Source organism: Camelus bactrianus, chromosome 17 (genome assembly GCF_048773025.1).
Source record: "Camelus bactrianus isolate YW-2024 breed Bactrian camel chromosome 17, ASM4877302v1, whole genome shotgun sequence".
NCBI lineage: Eukaryota > Metazoa > Chordata > Mammalia > Artiodactyla > Camelidae > Camelus > Camelus bactrianus.
The window spans coordinates 19,793,872-19,813,293 of record NC_133555.1 but is presented as its reverse complement, the minus strand read 5'-3'; the positions used below and the strand labels follow the sequence as shown (position 1 = coordinate 19,813,293).

General features: G+C 37.2%; 1 protein-coding gene across 5 annotated transcripts in view; it reads right to left on the bottom strand.

Moving 5' to 3' along the window:
• SUCLG2 (succinate-CoA ligase GDP-forming subunit beta) overlaps window positions 1–19,422 on the bottom strand; it is a 243,497-nt gene that overhangs the window by 173,488 nt on the left and 50,587 nt on the right. The gene's annotated exons all lie outside the window — the stretch shown is intronic.

Here is a 19,422-nt window from a genome sequence, read left to right as displayed (position 1 = left end):
GTAAATTTATTACTAAAAGTCATTAAACTATATTCTTGAAATGGGTAAATTTTATGATATATAAATATGACAATCATTTGCTTAAAAATCACAAATAAATAAAGCCATTGCAAAGTGATCTCTCTTCTCACGCAAATTTAAAGTCACTCTCCTTCCAATAGCTAACAGGGTTCCACAGGATTTAAATTCCCAGAACCCTAATGTGACCTCATTTCCTACTGTGCTTTTACCTTCCCATTAGCCTGTTCCTGCCTCCTAACTATCCCCTGACTACCCCCCACACATTCACACCTCAGAACCTTTCTAATTTAACCTATCAACACAAATCTCTGAATGAGACTATCACTGCCTTGGATCCAGCTCTCCCTTGAATCCACTCTGAATCAACATGGTGATGGCCATGGAAGGAACATGAAGAGAACACTCAATGTTTCCCTCTGCTCCCTTTTGCTCTCCTACAGGGTAAGGGAAGGTACAATGAAAAAACGATCACACTGTGAACATCAGTACATGCTGAGCATTGTGATACTTAGAGAGCAGGCAAAGGACAGTCTTTGGACCAAGGTCACTCCATTATCTGTTTCCAGCTGCCACCAGTGCCAATAAGCTGCTGGAATATAATAGCTGACCACACCGGGAATGCACAAATCACTGCCGTGCAAAAATGCTTTCTGCTGTTCTCAATCTCCTGTCTAGTACAATGTTTATTTCAATTATTCCCATGACAGATTAACCGCAACATTTACAAAATAATGCCTACGTCAACTATCCTATAGCCTCAACTAACAAAAAGTCTCCTCCATTTTATCAGAACTGCTTTTGCATTAAAATAAATGCAATGTAATTCCAAAAGAAACCATTATTTCCACTTTTTAATTCAGGCTTTTCTTTTTCTTTTTTTCTCTTTTGTAGAAGGATAGAGTATTTTATTTGCAACTTTCAATACATTCCTCAGGAGCTGTAGCTACTGAAGATCAGGAGAGGCTCTTTCCATGCTGTGGCCAAATCTCTATCACCAGATTCACAGGACAGAAACTATGAAATTCAGAGAACAGTGCCAGTTAACCTCAGAGACTTGTTTCTCAACAAGCCCCTACAACAACCTAGAGTGCAAGGGACAAAATTCTTTTTTGTGAATGCAGCCTTTCATTCAAAAAAAAAAAAAAAAAGCTATTCATAATAACAAGATTCACTTATTGTGAGAGATCAGAAAGAAGGAAGCTTTGTAGAAGAGTCCAATATACCAAACCTCCATCCTCAGGCAGCCAATTAATCTACCTTCCCCAATTGGTCAGACATCCATGACCCTGTGGGGTCCTTTTTAAAATTTTTAATGAGTATTTTAAAGAATATAAGGATGTTTCTGGCTTCAAGTGTTTTTAAATGCTCTGTCAGATGACCTTTTCAAATGCTCTAGAACATGTTCTGGGACTTTTTGGTTTTTGTTTTAAAAGTAACATAGTATGGTGGCTAGGAACTCATGCCAAGACAGCCATAGGTTCAGATCCCAAATCTGACATTTACTAGGTTCAGGGATTTAAGTTAACTTTCCCAAGGTCATACAACTAGTAAATGACAGGAGAGGGATTGAAACAAAGATAGTCTGGCTCCAGAATATCTCTGGGATTAGTCACTACACTAAGATGCCTCCTACTTATACAATAATTACTCCTGTTCTTCTACCAGCACCAACAATACCATCATCATTATCCTCATCACCACTATCAAGTGCCCTATTATAGACCATAATTTAAACTGTTTTGTTTAATTGATCATACCTCAAATTCCCCGAAAAGCCACACTCAGCCAATACCATCCACATTCATTCATTCTTCTAATGCTATTCCAGTGAAGTAGAGAAGAAAATGTCATAAGCCTCATTTTGCAGATTGTAGAACTGAGCTAAAAATGATTAAGTCTTCTTAAGCATCACTTGGTGACTGAGAGGCAGAGAGGAAACTGATGAAGCTCCACTCTATTCACCCAGCATGATTGCTCATCTTAGAAATATTTCAGCCTCCCAAATGAAAATAGGTAGGACAGTTTCCAGCCATCTGATCTACCTGGAGAAAAACAAGGCCAGGCTGGCTTGCTAAGCACACTGGAATAAATAAAGTATGAAGACACGAGTAAGGGCCTATCATAAAGAATTCCCACATGCGTCTGCAGTCAGCATTAATAACGGTGGCGTTTCGCATCATTTTGCATTCAGCCTTGGTAATTCAGTGACACCTTAAAAGTGACAGATGAACATGAAAAAGAGCTGACATTTCTTGCAAGATTTGAGAAGATGCCAGAAGGACCCTAACAAAGTGCAGTGACAGTTGGAATGAAGGATGACAGAGTTTAAAAAGCAACTTACCACTTAATTTTTATTATTTTGTTTTATCCCCACTTATCCTTTAACTTTTATATTAAAAAATAACAGAAACAACATGAAAGAAAAAATTCAATAAACTTTTTCTTAATCGAACAGTTAATATTCCTAAATCTACCCAAAACCAAAATGAACGACTATCAAATGTGTTGCTGAAACTTACAGCCCCTATTCATTGGCAAATTTTTTTTCTATTCAAAACATACAAGAAAAAAGATTCTTAAAGATTCCACCAGCCCTTTAGGAAGGCCCTGAAAAATTCCAGAGCTTTACAGTATTTCCTAAAAATCTGCTACAAGCACGTTTGCCAACATTTCACTAAAACAAACCTCTTAAAATTAATAAATTACCTGTCAAATCTCATAAAAACAGATGGTCACTTGGAGACAAGAGAAGATGTTATCATTCTGTTTTACACAGCTGTTCAGACTAGGAAAAGATCATTTCATTTTCCAAACATACAATAACCTTGTCTAAGATTTCCAATATTATGCATAAAAATGAAAATTTCATGCAGCTGCTTCTACGTTACACGTCTGGTTATGGTAGAGGAAGTATCTTTAACAGTAAAAAAAAAATCATTATAATAAATAAAAACTAAAATTGGTCTTTGTTCTCTCTTAACAAGCATCAAACTACTTCTCAGTCCTTTGCTATCAAAAGATTTTCAACTGTTGAGTGTCCCTACATTGAGGTACACTAATAATGCTATTTATTTAACACAATTAAGAATTTATTAGCAATTTCATACCAAAGAGAAAGTACAAACAGCTGAGTATCTTGTACCACAATTGTTTCTTCCTGTTACTCCTTTCAAGAAGGTATTTTAAGAATTGTATCAGAAATCTAACACATGAAACAGTAAGTCAACACACAACATTTGTGTCACACATCTGAAATGAGATTTTGATTTGTTAGTCTCCAACACATTACTTACATTACTATAAATCACACGAAGATGAAGACATCTGGCACCTAAGAATAGTAATGAAATAACCAGCACCAAGAGCATGCCTGTATTTATGCTTAGAGCTCTCTTGGTTCCATATTTTTAGCAAAAGATATGAAACCTGATAGCTAAATATACGATCTTTTTTTTCACATTACTTACCAGAAGCACCAATGTTGAAGTCTTCAAAATGTCCACAAAATATATCTGTGACATTCAACTAGTGTAAGAGAGGGGGGATTTGTATGGCAGGGGCTTCCTTTCACATTGGCAAAATAATTAAAATTTTGACAGGCCACTTTGAGTTAACTGTTACATAGTGAATTGCATCTCAGGAAGTTTTACTATCACTCTCCTGTTTAATATGGTCAAGGGATCCTACTGGAAAATAAAAAATCCAAATCCCTGACAATACCCCAGAGACCTCCTAGATCCTTTTTTCTTTCCAACCTCGTCTCCTTCCACCTTACAACCGACAATACCCAAGCCTCCATGATGATCTTCCTGTCCCCTCAAGCCATCAAGCTCGTGGCCAACACCCATGTGTTCCATCTGCTTGGAACCCTGTTCCCTTAGAGCTTCTTGCAGCTGTTCAGCATTCACATTACAAATTCAATTCCACAGAGAAGCCTTCTGCTTGACCATCGGCCCCTCCTGTCCCCTCCCCTTAGATCATTGACTTACTATCTTATTTTCTTCATGGCATTGATCATCTTCGGATATTATTTTGTAATTGTTTACATGCTTATTTTCTGTCTCCTCCCACTAGAATTCAGACATTTCCCAAGAGATGTCTTATTCACAGCTACATCTCCAGCTCTGAGTACCTGCACATAATGCATACTGAATGAAGGAACAAACTTTGTTTTCCTCTAAATTAACTAATAATGTGACTGAAGTTTGCCAAACAATCCATCTGAATTGAACTTGTATCTTGGACACCCCACTATTGGCCTCATAATCAGACTTAAAGATAGGATGGGGTAAGGAGTCCATTAAACCAAGGGGATGTGCCCAGGGTCGATTCCCTTGAAGTCTGTGCCCAAATGGCCCAGTGTGGGCCTCTTCTCAAGATCTGGCCTTCCAAGGGAAGAACATGGTACCCCCTATGTATACTCTTCACATTTGATTCCATTTTGGATACACGTTAGTCTATATGATAGACTATTAGCTTGATTTACAACTTTGTATTCTGAACATATGGGATGTGGGTTTCTATTTGGTCCTACAAATATTGGGGGTGGGCCTATCTGCCACTGTGAGTCCTTGCTCAAGTCCTGTGAGCTCTCCACGCCTGTTTCCTCACTGCAGAAAGAGAAATAATTCCTGTTCGGCCAATATCTCATATTATGTGAAGAACAAATGATATCATACATAAAAATCTCTAAAAAGCATAATTTAAAAATATTTATATTGTGTTCTTTTCCACATGCCTCCCTACGTATTCCAGCAAGTAAGAACCATGACAGTTTCCACTGCCAATCTCAATCAAAGCTGCTATGGCCTTTGAGAAACTTTTGAGCTAGATGGAGTTTTGCTGTTCATTTTGTTTTTCAGAATGTTAAGTACTCATAAAATTATTTCTCTGTCCTTCAACATTTCACATCCTTCTGGAAAGAAAAACATACCAGACTGCCCAAGACTTTAGACATTAAAAAAGAGAATTTTCTTTTTTTTTTTTCAAAGAAAAAACCTTCTAGAATTATTTATAGTTATTTATAGTTACAGAGGCATGCCAACTGAAAAATGCCTCTTCTACTATTTAGCCCATTGAATACAGATCTGTTTTCCAGGAAAAGCACATAATATACACTAGTGCTGTGCATTTATTGATTTCTAATCAGCTTCTGGAATGAACTGAACATGAAGTATACCCCTGGGGCTGTTTTAGATCTCCAAGGCTCTCCATCCAGAAGCCTCTCCTCTCACTCCAGAGAAAGGATGATCTTGGAGATTTAATAAATCAAGAGCACAAAAAGAACATATAAAGAAGCTAAGACAAATGAAGAGAAACTCAAAAACTTAAAAAGAGCAGAGAGATAAGCTAGCCAGAGTGCAGTGAAAGCTAAAATGGACTCTGGCCCATACAGGATCAGGGAAACCAAAGGAAGATTCCAGTGACTGAGATTCAAAAAGACTGCATTTTAGATGATCAAAATTCTTTTACACAATGCATTACACTCATCAAATGGGGGTACACTAACCACTAGAAAAATAAAAAATCACCAAAAAATAATGAAAATCTATATCAAAGTACCCCTTAGAGTTTGTAACAACATAGACTTTACAATTTTCTATATAGCCAGATAGTTCTATCCCACTCTCAGGTCTACAAATCAAGTAAATTAGCGAACTTACCTGTAAACAGTAACAGAAATAATAATAAAGGAGCTAACAGTCACTGAATGGTTATAATTTCCATGCACTGATCTAATACTGTTAACACAATGAACATAGAGAGGAGACTCAACAAGTCTCTGACACAACAAATATTATTAGTCCTTTAGAAGGGGAAACTAAGGCGCAGAGAGATTAAGTAGCATGCCCAAGATCTCATGCCAGAAAATTGTAAGAAAAATTCAGGAAGTCTGGCTTCATAGAGGCAGCCAACAGTCCAGAGCGGTAAGTAGAAGAATCAAGAACCATTAGAAACTAGTTACTTAATTTGTTATGCCTTCCGTGAATACGTGTTCATCACCACCACATATAAGGGCACAGGTACAGTGGATGAAAAAAATGAAGCTCATATGAATTCAGGCCTGGATACTGATCATCCTGATGGAGAAGGAAGAGAATATTATTGACAGAACCTCATAGAGTGTCTTCATATATAAAGTCTCATGCGATCCTTACAATATCCTTAAACTGTTATTCCCAACTCACAGAGGAACAAACTGAGTCCATTTATGACAAACAAGTTATTCAGGATCACAAAAGTATTTAATGGCATTGCCCACATGTAAACTGGCATTAATTCAGTGTAAATTCCCCCAGCATCCCTGAATGTTCTGGGGAACTGGTTCTCCTCATCATTCAAGATACCAAACTAAACAGGTGGGGAAAAGGAACTGGCAGTATCTAATCACAATAACATGTAATGCTCCTCTCCCCCACAAAAAAAAAGTGGGGGATAAAATGATAAATATGAAAGACACAGTTCAAACTGAGACTTTCTGAATCCTGTTCAAACATTCTTTACACCACACCAGGCACAATGTCACTCGAGATAGTGTTCTGATGTAAACATAAACTATAGATCATGATGGGTTGAGCCCTCGGCAAATCAAAACGAAGAGAACACATTCATTCTCCAATATCCATGGCCTGCTTGCTCACTATAGGAACAAAGCGCTATGGTGAGCTGGGGTAGCCAATGAAGGCATTAGGAAGATTCCTTCTGTTGGTGGCAATAATTTTTCTGATATGATTTGTTTATACTATCAACGGACTGGGTCTCTATATAGCAAGCTCCACATTTATTCTGTGGCGTGGTTTCCAACAGAAATACCATATCACATGACTATAATACAGAATATAATGATAAGTACTAGTTTGTTATCATATCCTTGCAAAAATTATTACAATTTGCCATTCTACTCTTTAGGTTACTCAGATCATCATATTTCAGCAAAGAGTATGTTCAATTGGTCTAACATGTTCTCAACTCCTTTTTTTCATCCACCACATCCCATATATCAGCAAGACTCATGAGCTCTACCTCCAAAATATATCCTAAGACATCCACATCTCCCTTGCTCATCTGCCACTCTCATGATCCAACCACTATCTTCTTTACTTGGATAATCCTAACAGCCTATCTCTTCCCTACTTCTCCTGCAGCCCCCTTAATCAACTCACCACAGGTCAATCCATGATAGGGTAACTGATTCATCCCAATTTGCCTGGAACTTTCTTGCTTTTATCACCAAAAGGCCTGTCAGCCCAGGAAACCGCTCACAGATAGGTGGTCACCCTAGTTCAACTGGTGAACATTTTATAAAATAGATAAAAGCAGGTCATTGCTTGAAGTCAAATGAATCACTAGCCCCATTTTTCACCCTTCCCTGGATCCATACCTTTTGCCATGTGTTCCTGCAGTTCCCTCCACTAGAGGCCCTGGTCATTTGTCTTTGGGCTTAACCAGTAGCAGACGGTGTGGCAAGGAGAGGCTTGACATATGCCTGTGGTTAGGCTTGCTATCCTGCATTTGGCCATTTTCCTGTGAAGATATGCCCCAGCTAGCCTGCTGGTCCAAGGCGGATGAAAGACTCATGGAGCAGACCTGGACCCAAACAGAACCTTGTAGCCAAGCCCAGTGCAGCATCCCTGAATCAGCCAATATGCAGAAGTTTGAGCAAGAACAAATGACTCACTGATGCTTGGGGATGGTTTGGCATCTAGCATTGTTGAGATGATACCTATTTGACATGAGTTTTATCAGAATCTTTCAGTAGCTTCCCAGTTCACTTAGAATAGAATCCAGATACCTGGGCCCACAAAACCCTGCATGATCTGGGCTCCTCCCTCCCTCTCACCTCACTGTCTTTTGATCCTCCTGGTTCTCAAATTGACAAAACTGTTTCCAATAAACAATCTCAGAGAAAGAGAAGGCTTTCTTCACCATCCTAAGTCCGCTCTGATTTTACCACTCGTTTATTTCTGTCATAGGACTTCTTGCACTCTGATTTGTTAATTTGCTTACACTTTTTATCCCCACCAAGCTCAAATATTCAAAATATTTCCTAAATAAGTTACTGAATATCAACTGAATGGTGCCCAATGGTCCAGAAAATCTGTTAATCTGTAAATCTGGTCTCAAGTGTAAAAGACTTTCTTATTATTGAAAACAGAAAGTGAAAAATCACTAAGAGTAGCACTATAGATTATGTTTATCAATCACTGATACAGTTTTTAAATTAAAAGTTCAAAAGGGATTTAATGGTGAAGAAATGTTAGCCGGACATAAGCTTATAAAAAACAGAGGGAATTATACTCGACTTTTAGCTGTATCATTCTTTCCAAATGAAAGAGTACCTCATTATCAAAATCCTATAGCAACCTCCCATCATCACTGAAAGTACTTTGCTTAAATCAAAGGAAGCTGAACAAATAAAAACTTGTTTGGCCTTTTAGCTACAGAAGTTAAACAGAAGCAATGAAAGAATGATTCGCAATCATTAGTTATGGTTCCATACTATGGACGTAGTGGAAAATTTTAGCTATCCATTGTTCACAAAAGACCCCTTTAAATTCCAACAACTGTGAAGTTAAAAGGCACTGAATCACGACAGTGTATGTGTTTCTACATTGAGCATATCTTTGTAATGTGAAACACAACAGGCCCAGTTCCTTCTTCAGCTAGTGGGTGCTGCTGTCAGTATTCACAGCAGGGGAAGGGGAGACACCAGGGCTCCTGAGTTTTGACTAATAAAATCAACCCAGGAGATAGAATGTCAAGATGGCCTCAAGTAGGAAGGGAGGGCTCTTCTGGTAGGGGCCTGCCCAATGTAGGATGCTTCGTATCAAGCTTTAGAGAGCAAGAGGTATAAAGAGATGCATCAGAGTCCCTGGGTGAAGGCAAACAATTTCTGAACAGGGTTCTGGATGCCAGGGGTCCTGGTTCCTTGACTTTGGGCTCAGAAGAAAAGGGCCCTTGACTTTGCTTTCCTGTTGCACAAAGGTGCTTCATTTTTGCCTGGAATTTGTGAAGCCCACTAGTGTAGTTAGCAAAGGTGCAACTTCAAAGTCCAGCCTATGTGAACCTCTTAGGGCCACTTAGAGGATTCTTCCATAAACCAAGAATGAGGATAACACATCTTGGAAATGTCTTATGAATATTCAATTAGAAAATGCAGGCAAAGCATTTAACAGCATTTATTAAACATACACAGAGTACTCAAGACAATGTTAGCTGTTGTATTTTCCACTACCTAGTACATGCACCCAATAAATATTTACTGAATACACGAGTCAATGAAAGTCTTAGCTTTTGTTGAAGCGTACTCTTCTGCTTGCAAAGGGGAAAAAAAAAACCTGTGCAAAGGTAAAACAAGACAAATCTGCCTTCTAAGACATCAAACAGGATGGCAGATTTGAACATTTCAGCTGTAGGAAAAACATTCTGGTTTTGATTTTGGTTTATACATCATTCTCATAAGTTTGGAATGGTGAGTATCCAACCTCTTTAGTCTGAAATTCTGATTGGGTTCCCAAAAGTTTACCAATACAAAGGCAAGGAGAGATCTGAGGTTTATTCAAAGTAGTATCCCTTGGTGTCCACAGCATTTGATCTCTGAAGGCAGCCATCTACACTTCCCTTAGATAGCACACTTCTCTCTTTCCTATAGGCAACTACCTTGACGTACAAACAGCAAAATGATCTAAATTATGACTTCTTTCTCCTCAAACCCAGTATTGCCAGTATCTCACCAATCATTTTGAGAGATCATTTCCATCAGAACCAAAGAGAAATAAAAATAAGGCCAAGGTTTCTATTCTAGGGTAAGAATAAAGTTTGTTCATTAAATGTATTAGTTTTAACAGAGCCAGAACAGAAAGGCAATTTTTCCCTGACCACCCAGCATCTACCTTTCCGCGCTATGTGCCCATCTAGGCAAGCTTCTGCCATCACTGTATCCCTAGGGGGTTTATATATCAGTCTCTCTACAAGGCAGTGAACATCTTGGAAGCACCAACCATTCTTGGCCATCCTTGTGCCCAATCAACCTCAGTGCCTGACTCGTTTCAGGCATCCAATCACTCTTAAATGAAATAACACCACATAGAAAAATTACTTAAATTATAAGGATTTTTGAGCCCTTCCCTAGTTTCCTTATAGTCTACTCTCTTATTTTATCTGAGTGTAACAAACACAACACTATGGTGAGGATGGAAAGCTACTGTCTAATACTGTAGAATATTTATTTTTTTCGATAAGTAGGCAAATGAAGTAACAAAAAATGGCACTGAAATGAGTGCTCTTGAGGTTCATTTTATTGAAATGAATACATATCCAGGGATTCTATTACTAAAAGTAGAGCTGGTGATGTAAATAGAATAAAAAGTGACCACAGACCAGGGACTTTCATTACCATGAACTGCTAGAGCTCAGAGAGAACCTGGCAGAAAGTGACACTGTCTTTGTGTAAGTCAACTTGTTCCTGGCAATATCAGAAAACCTGACCATCCTCACATTTTGATCAAGGCTCTTTTGTGACATTCATCAAGAGGACCAGCCTGAAGAAAACTCTGCACGAATTTCTGCCAGAAAACTGGCAGCAGGCAAAGCTGTTGACTTGACATCTCCGGTCTGGACTTTCCACCTTCCTACCATGGCCATGGGGCTTCTGCTCCCATGTTTTGTTTGTTTTGCCTTCTCTCTAAGCCCAGCTTAAGAACATGATCCAGTGGCATGGCAGAAAACCCACTGGGTATGTACATCAGAGAAGTCCCGCTTGGCAACTGTTAACCAACAGACAACATTTCTTGGAGTATTTGTTCTCTTACTAATTTTTCCATTCAGTAACCACTTATAGAACCCACACTACAGAGTACCAGGAAAGCAAAGAAGAAAGGGAAACAGCTTTAGCCCTGGAATGGAGAATCAAGCTTTGTCCTACACAACTGTTTTTATACCTTGCTCCCTCCAGTCATCCCTAAGAGTACCAGGAAGTCCCTTTCATCTCCTCTTCATCCTTCATTTAAAAGCTGCATGAATTAATGGGATAATACTGGAAGCCGTCCCCATATTCCATTCCACAAAACAGGCTTCATGTTAAGGACAGGTGCTATCAAGGAGTCATTCTTAAAGTTACTCTTCAAGTAAGGTGATCACATACTTCACTGTTTAAAGGAAGACAGTTTCAAGAGTGAATGCAATTGCTACTAATAATAGTTCTGAAACAACAGATGTATCTAAGTCTACCCAGACAAAGCAGACATCTATGCTTAGAGGCAGTTATGTTCTATCCAGATGATCTTGAAATCTGTCCTGGTTTACAGGAACACATTTAATCTCTTTCTTATATGAAGAGTACTGCATGAGAGGTCAGCCCAAAACTATCTCGTGAGTAATGTGCTTCCTCTTTCTGAGAAACAGATATCACAGGTTAATTGATAGCCTCTACCCTCAACATTGAGATGAGGAGTGCACCACTTACTATAACAGCAAAAACCACAGCAATATAATGACAACATCTGCACAGCTGGTGGGAATGAAAATTGGTGCAGCTACTATGAAAAACCGTATAGAAGTTCATCAAAAAGTTAAAAACAGAACTATTGATACATGATCCAGCAACTCCATTTTGGGTATTTATCCATAGGAAATGAAAACACTAACTCAAAAAGACATATGTGGCCCCATGTTCATTGCAGCATTATTTACAATAGCCAAGACATGAGCACAAATCTAAATATCTGTCAACAGATGAAAAGATAAAGATGAGAGAAGCTACAGACATAGATATAGATATGAGAATATTATTCAGCCATAAAAAAGCAGGAAATCCTGCCACTTATGACAACATGGGTAGACCTTGAGGTCATTATGCTACATGAAATAAGTCAGTCAGAAAAGGATAGATACCATATGATCTCACTTATATATGGAATCTAAAAAAAAATAAAATACCATACTCATACATACAGAGAACAGACTGGTGGTTGCCAGAGGCAGGAAGCATGGAGTAGGGTGAGGATGTGTGGTATTCTTTTTTCATTTCATGCAGCCAACATTATGCTAACAGCAAAACCAGAGAAAGACATTACAAAAACAAGTAAACTAGAGACCAATAGCCCTCAGAAATATAGACACAAAAATTCTAAACAAAATATTATATTATGGAATTCAATAATACATAAAAGACAACATATCTTGACCAAGAAGGTTCATTCCACGAATTCAAGTCTGCTTCAACATTCAAAAACCAATCAATGTAATTGATTATATTAATAAATTATAAAGAAAAGACAGGTGATTTTCTAAATAGGTTCAGAAAATGCATAACCTTATTCAACATCAGTTAGTGATAAAAAACAAAAACAAAAACAAAAAAAAAACTCAGTAAACAAGGATTTGAAGGGAACTTCCTTAACCTGATAATTGTGAATCTGCAAACAGGAAAGAGTAGTAAGGGATTCTGAGCAAGAGCCAAGTGAGAAAGGGATGAAGATTTTCTCATGTTTATGATGCTCATGTAAGTTATTTATAAAGAAAAAATATATATCTATGTAAAGTTGTTTTTCAGTGCTACATCTAGCACCTGAAGACTCTGGGAACAGTTTGATTTTTGCATATCAAATACTTTCAACACTGTTATTTTTCCCCTGTTATCAACATCCCATCTGCTTCTTGTTCCTCATACTGAAGTGGCTGATATATTCACACAAATAAAAGCTTGAAGACAACAAAAATTCTAATACTTGGCCCACATTTAATTTGAGAGAAATAACAGACTCATAAATTCCTTAGCTTGTTCCATGTTGAATGAAAGGAAAAAAATTGAGGTAGCTTGTTTATTCATCTGGTTTTCATCCTAAGGTAGATCAAGCAATATATTTTTCAAAATTTTCTCAGTTCATTTCCTGACTTTTTCTAAGTAACCTAGAAAACTCAAGTGGAGTCTTAGTACTGTTTATGAACATCTGTTAAACACTGCCAACTCCAGTAACAATCACCTTGGGTAATAGTGTAGCATCTTAAAAGTATAATTCCTTAGGTAATATTTATTCTGTTGCAATGTAGAGAAAGAACGATTTTCATTTTCTTTCAAAATTATGCAAATTTTGACCTCATATACTGCCATCTCCCTAGAAAATATCAACCAACAGTATACAAGTAATATATTCATTATCAAATCATCTAACGAGTTGTAGGCTAAATATAGTTCAACACTTGGGTGTTACTGCAAAAGCACTGGGCGATTTTATCTGCTGATCATGTTTTTAATAGCTGTTACTATAATCCTTTTATGATGTCTCAAAACATTTACTCTGTTCAGACCAAAAAAGGAGGAAGGAAAGAAGGAAAGTAAATTGGTGAGTGCCTCTTTTATCTGAGGCATGTTTGTCTTTTATTATCAGAATCAATCACTGAAGTATGTATTGTTAGCCTCAATTTTATAGCCAAGAAAACTGTAGCTTAGGTAACCAAAGTATAACTAGAATGATGTTCTGATTGTATAATCCATGCTTGTTCTAAGCCAAGAATTAAGGAGACAAATTCCCCCAAAATTCTGTAAGCTACAGAGACTGCTACCAAACCCACTTCCTCTTCTTTCTATGCATGCATTCAAACTATATTTCCCAGTCTCTCCTGCAGTTCATTGTTACCATCTAATGAATTTTAGACAACAGAACATGAGCTGAAGTGATGCATTCTGTGCAAAACCTCCACATGATATCCTTCATGCTCTTTTCCTTTCTTAAGTGGCTGGAACAAATACAATCCAAGGTCATCTTTGGGAGCTACGTGTTGAAGAGGGCATAGTGAAGGATGAAAGGAAACTGTATCTATGCTATGAGTCACCACTTGAAGACCAACAACACCATATTGGACTTTTATGTGACTAAGAACTCCTTACTCTATCAAGCTACTGAGAATCAGGCAATTTATGGGTTACATAGCTAGTATTCCCCAATTTACAAAAACAAAAGAAACAGTCTAAATAAGTCACAATAGGAAATAACATAGTCAATCAAAGGATTACCATATAACCATTACAATAATATTTTTGAAAAATATATTTAATATTTAGGTAATACTCATGTTATAATGTGGAATTTTAACAGTAGGATACAAAACTATACGCATAGTATTTTCTCAAAGTTAAAAACAAGCATTCTCTCTCAATTATATTTATGTGAATACGTGCACAGAAATTAATGTTGCTGACTGAATGAACGCATAAGAAATATGGAGGGAAATGTTAATATTAAGGCAGGTTCTCTCTGGGTAATGGGATTATAGGAGGTTTTTCCTTCTTTTTGTTTTTCTGTATGTTCCAAAATCAAAATAATGAGCACATTCCTTTGATAATCAGAAGAGATTTGTCTGTTTATGCTTAAGATTTCTTAAAAAGGCCAGTATGTCCAGAGAGATGGATAATAAGAAGCTACCTTGTATGCTCGCTTACTGCAGGCGAAGCTTCTCTATATTTACCCCCATAAGGTACCCTCTGGACATTAAGAACTACCATTATATACAATGAGGTAAATCAAAGATCCCAGGCACAAATAATTCACAGGGAAGACCTGGAAAATGAGACCATGCACATAACTTATTTGTTCATTCATAATGAGGCAGCTTTAAAAAACAAATTAATAAATAACTCCATTAATGACACACTGAAAAGACCGAATGAAATTACGTTAAATTATGTTAGTCACCATGGATACACAATCATGGACACACAGGACCTGATGATATTTTGGAACCAATCCCTAAAGGAAAGCCTTCCCTTTGGTTTAAATGAGGATTACATGAAATCATGCTTACAAAGTGTTCAGCATGATGCCAGGAACATGGCAAGAGGCTAGAGGTTAAATTTCACCAGTATTATTTTTACTGGTTAAAATGTGAGAAGAAGAATTAATCCCTGCCTTATTATACAGTCAAAATTCAAGTTGAGGCATTGACTTTCAAAGCCCTGTTCTCCTTTGTTTCTAAGGAAACTGACAGGAAGCTACATGTGCACTCTCATAAAGTCTGCCTGCCTGCAGCCTGTCTGGATCTCTCCCTTTACTCAGTAGGTCTCCTGCTGCTTCTATTCAGTGAACACCATAAGACAGTAAGGAAAAGATATTCTAGCACAGAGAAATTCTAAGGAGATGACCAGAGAAACCCCATTTACATGTGCAGACTCAGGAAGAAGAGAAAAGAACATTTTATGAAAGAGGGCATCTTTTTTCAAAATATATACAATAGGAAATACTGTTAAAGTCTACAATTTGTTGAATGGGATCCTCTTTATAATCACAGTTACGGAAAGCTTTTAACGTTAATTCAGACGTTCCTTTAAGGAGCATTTGTAAGTAGATACAGGCAAATGAAAATTTTTTGAGTAACAATAGTATTTATTGAGCATTTACTGTGTCTCAGGACCTATGATAAACACTTTCTGTCTGGATGAGTCACCATCATTAATCCTAGAAAGCAGACACTGCTTCAGCCTCTGCTGGCCTGCATTTGCCATCACCTTTGCTTCTTTGCATTCCTGACACCAGGTTCAAAATAATGGAGAGCTGACAGGGTGGTAAAATGAAGACTTACTACCAAGTAATCAATGTTAGCCTGACTTGTCATTATAAGACAATCATGACCACCATCTCAACACAAAGGTTACATGATTTTTTTGCAAGATCCTAACCACATAATATCATATGACAAAGCCAAAACAATCAAGGAGGCTTGCGATGTATTTAATTGCCCAAAGGATTAACAGTACATGTCAATTAGTAGTCAGTGGGCAGCAGTTCCCTTTTTATAAAAAATACAATTCCTTAATGGTGTAAGTAATTCACCAGGCTTCAGAATGTGATTATATAAAATGAAAAGAGTAAGTTATCATATTGACAAATGGAAACATCTAGTAGCTGAAAGTAATCCAAAGCTGGCGGAGTTCAATAAAAGCTCCTTATCTCCATTTTAGGATGCATGTCATTAGCTCAGAGATTAATTTATCCATTCATATTTCAATTTCTTTACTGGCAAAAAAAATAAAACTGTGAGTTTTTGAAATGCAATCTTCTTAATCAAATGTTGAGAGTTTCATATCAACATGAATGGAATAATTAATAAATTGTGGCAATTTCAAAAACTAAAAAGCGGTGGTTTTAGATAAGTTTCATCTATGCTTTTATACACATACTCCTTTAAGACAGGCCTTTTGAGTTATGAAGGACATAATCCTCCATTTTTAAAGAGAACTGAAAGACAATATAAAAATTAGTCATGAACACAGTAGGAATTTTGTAATTATCTGTTGATTGTATATGTTAAATATAATCCATACAGAAGAAAAGCATGAGCATGTAATGAATAAATCTCCTGAGAAAATTGTGGGCAATGGAAACAATTTCTTTCTGAAAGCATGATTACAAAAGGTAGCTCGTAAGAACTGCTACAGAAATGAGTATTATCCATATATTAAAAACTTAATTTACCAAAACAAATTTATTCTCTCAGACAAAAGTCCATTTTCTCTGCAATATCAGTATTACTATCAATATCTTATTATCGTTAATTGTTTCAGAAACGAAAGGTTTGCATTACCCATTTGAAACAAATGTTCAAATTAACAAGCTTTCCATATGGCTACACAGCAAAACATTCCATTGCCCAAAGAGATACAACAAAATAAATCATTAAGAAAATATCTGCAGATTACACAGTTTCTATAAATTGCGCCTTAGAATCTGCCACATCTAGTTTTAATTCAACCTTCTAATTTTATTAATATGCTTCTCCTACTTTAAAATGCTGACTCACATATTTAAATCTCCCAAGAACATCATCAAGTTAGCAAAGAGGAAAAAAGCTTGGGGAGGAGATTAAATCTAATCTGGCTGGGTAGAAATCCCATCTTTGTCAGTTTTAGCTGTACAACCTTGGCAAGTCTTTAATTTTATCTTGCCTGTTTCCTTGCTTTAGCAAAATAATGATGCTGCACTAAAAATGGCAGGATGTGGCAACTGATTCGCTACGACAGACATGAGAGGCACTAAAGATGATACAGAGGTACCTCAGCTGAGCAAGCGAGGAGAGCTAGGAGGGAGAGAAAGTTTGGAGCAACTGAAAGGTGACAGGTTCCACCTGGGCCAGGAGAGGCAGAGACACCCACCAAAGGATGGCAAATAAAAAACCAGGAATGTGACTTTAGACACAAATAAAAAGATTTGTGAGATGACCCAGAGATTACACTGGAAACCACAGGCATGGTTAATGCAACATATATTTTCAAAACATTTTATAAAATGTCATTTTATTTCAAAACATACCCAAATATCAATGAAGTAGAAAGGTAAGCAAATACATTCCAATCATTAACAAAATTTCCAAAATAAAATATGAATTCTCCTAATACATGATCAACAGAATACTGATTATCACATCTCTGATTTGTCTATGAATATGAATCACAACAGCAGTGAACCCTTAGGAATTATATGCTGCCGCTGCTGCTGTTGACAGCAATGAAATCTTGTATAGCACTCACTGCACATTATGCATATTATTATTTTCTATAATTTTTCTCATTAAAATACTGTAATTATAAGGTGGAGGTCCCATTTTCAAGGCAATCAGAAAGATACATGTGTGATCCATCTTTAACCTGAACCTCAAATCTATTTGGTAAAACTGCAATTGTGCTCTTGGTTTTTTGACAATCCTGTAGTGATAAGAACATAAACACTGAGAAGTTTTGCCAGATTCTTCTTGTTTTGCTCTCTCTGAACAATCTCAGTGATGTACATACTTCCTTTCATATCAAATCAACTTGTTTCATTTTTAACCAACTAGACTTGTATAAATTTCCTCTCTGATCAAAACTGTCTATTCAACAACAAAAATCAGAGGACACCTTCCGCTACCAAAACTACTCACTGAGTAAGAGATGGATTATTCATTCATTCAGCAAATGAGGTGCCTGGGTTAGTTCTCTAAAATCCCTTTTATCCCAGCGCAGGATCATGAGGAGGCCTTCCCGGGACCACCCCACCTAAAGAATTACCGCAGGTATGCACTGGCCAAGGCGCACATGCAGCCACATCACTCTCAGCCCTTTTATCCAGTATAACTGTCCTTAGAAATCACTCTTCAAGAACCAAAATGGCTTTTTAAAACACTGATTTTCATTTTTCAATCTTCACTTCCTTCTATTTAAACTGGCTTCACTGTCCATCTCTCACCCTCCTCTGTTCACCCTGCCTTAGCAATATAAACATCACCTCACCAACTCCTCCAGGGAAAAAATCCTGTCTGGCACACACAGTATGCAGTCCCCATCACAAAGTGGTGGCTACATAAATGCTTAAAAAACAAATCCATGACTGAGAAGCCAATCAGTTCAGTTAAGTCCGAATCTCTATGAAAATCTGAACAGCAAGTCCTCTTAGCTATGTGCCACCTAAGGGAGGTGGGGGGTAATCAGTTAGCTTCCAGAATTCCCTTAGGAAGGGTCCTTAGACCTGGACTACTAGCGTGTCATCACATTTAAGAAAATAATAGGGAAAATGAAGACTAAAGATCAACTTGAACTTTACATTTCTTGCTCTCATTACCCAATCCCCAAACCACAGGAGTATAGAATAAAAATGATCCTTTCATGTAAAGAGATTGGAACACTAACCTTTACTGAGTCTATTACCACAGTTCACTGAGGAACTCTCATCCAGGTTTAGGTCTAATTTTACTATTTTCTTTTTTTAACCATCAAAACCTATTTTGATAGTTTTTGAAAATGAAACCAATTTTCATTTCTTAAAAAATAAATTGCCCTCAGTTTCTACATTTAGCATCTGAAAATTACAAAGTCATTATTTTCTAGAATGTAAGTTAGAAGAAGAAAAAGGGCTCGCTCATCTTCCACAGCTGCATCCGCTGTGCCTAAAACGTGGTTGACAATACACATTTGTTGAAAAAAAGAATAAGTATACATTTTAACTGACATGACAGAGAAGGGATCTGGCATATAAGCACCTGGGAGAAGTCCGAAAGGGAGACAAAAGAACAATTATAGCTGAAGTACCTCATTGCTTATTCTTAAAAGAGCACAGAAAATTAGAAAATTGAAATATGGAGCCTGCCCCTATTTTGCACTCTCAAACTTTGCTACAGCTGCCTGGGCAAGGCCAGTGAGCATATGCTCTATTCTTCATTTTTACTGGGAAACAACTGCTCTCCAAGGTTGCAGGCAAAGGAAGCACATGCACCTCCTTCTAGGGTCCAGATCCACAATGTCCAATAGGGGAGCTACAAGACACATGTGTCTTTCTGGCACCTGAAATGTGGCTAGTGTGAAATGAGATGTTCTGGAGATACAAAATATAAATCAGATTTGTGAACATTAGGGAAAAAAAAAAGAATATAAAATAA